This window comes from Triticum dicoccoides, chromosome 6A (assembly GCF_002162155.2).
Source record: "Triticum dicoccoides isolate Atlit2015 ecotype Zavitan chromosome 6A, WEW_v2.0, whole genome shotgun sequence".
NCBI lineage: Eukaryota > Viridiplantae > Streptophyta > Magnoliopsida > Poales > Poaceae > Triticum > Triticum dicoccoides.
In genome coordinates, this window is record NC_041390.1 from 334,589,994 (window position 1) to 334,590,686 (window position 693).

The following is a 693-nucleotide window of genomic DNA, read 5'->3' on the forward strand; positions in this document are numbered from 1 at the left end:
CCCCGCAACGCTCACTGTTCATCCAATCGATCGGCTTTAGTTAGCAGCAGTAGCGAAGGAATCGCTCGATCTGGTTCAGTTAACAGCCATCGATCGATCGCTCGGGTTTAGTAACGCGTAGCCTGCAGTGCAATCGCTCAGGTTCAGTTAGTGCCGAATGCCTTGCTCGAGTTCGGTTAGAGCCACGCCTCGCATAGACGTGCGTACGTGTACGAGAGAAACGCGCATCGCTCGGCCCCCGACCTCCCACCGTAACCGAGAACTCACCAAAATTTTCCTCCCCCTCACTTCTACCATGGTTTTTTCTGTCATGGACGGCCCAAAGAATGTCATGCAACTGCGTCTCCGGCCTACCCAGGACGAAAAGCCCATTTTCTGTCATGTTTTTTGTCATAGAAGTAGGAGCCCACCACATCTATGATGATACCATGTTTTGTCACAATTATCGTCATAGAAGTGTCATATGTATGACAGAAAAAAATTCGTCCGTCCCAAAATATCATGGATGTGTCTTTTTTTGTAGTGCTGGCCAGGCAATTTCAAGCTAGACCTGCCTCCTCGCTATGATGGCACCCCCGACCCTGCGGAGTTCTTGCAGCTCTACGAGCTGAGCATCGAGGCGGCCAACAGCGACGAGAAAGTCATGGCGAACTGGTTCCCCATGGCTCTCAAGGACGATGCTCGCTTGTGGCT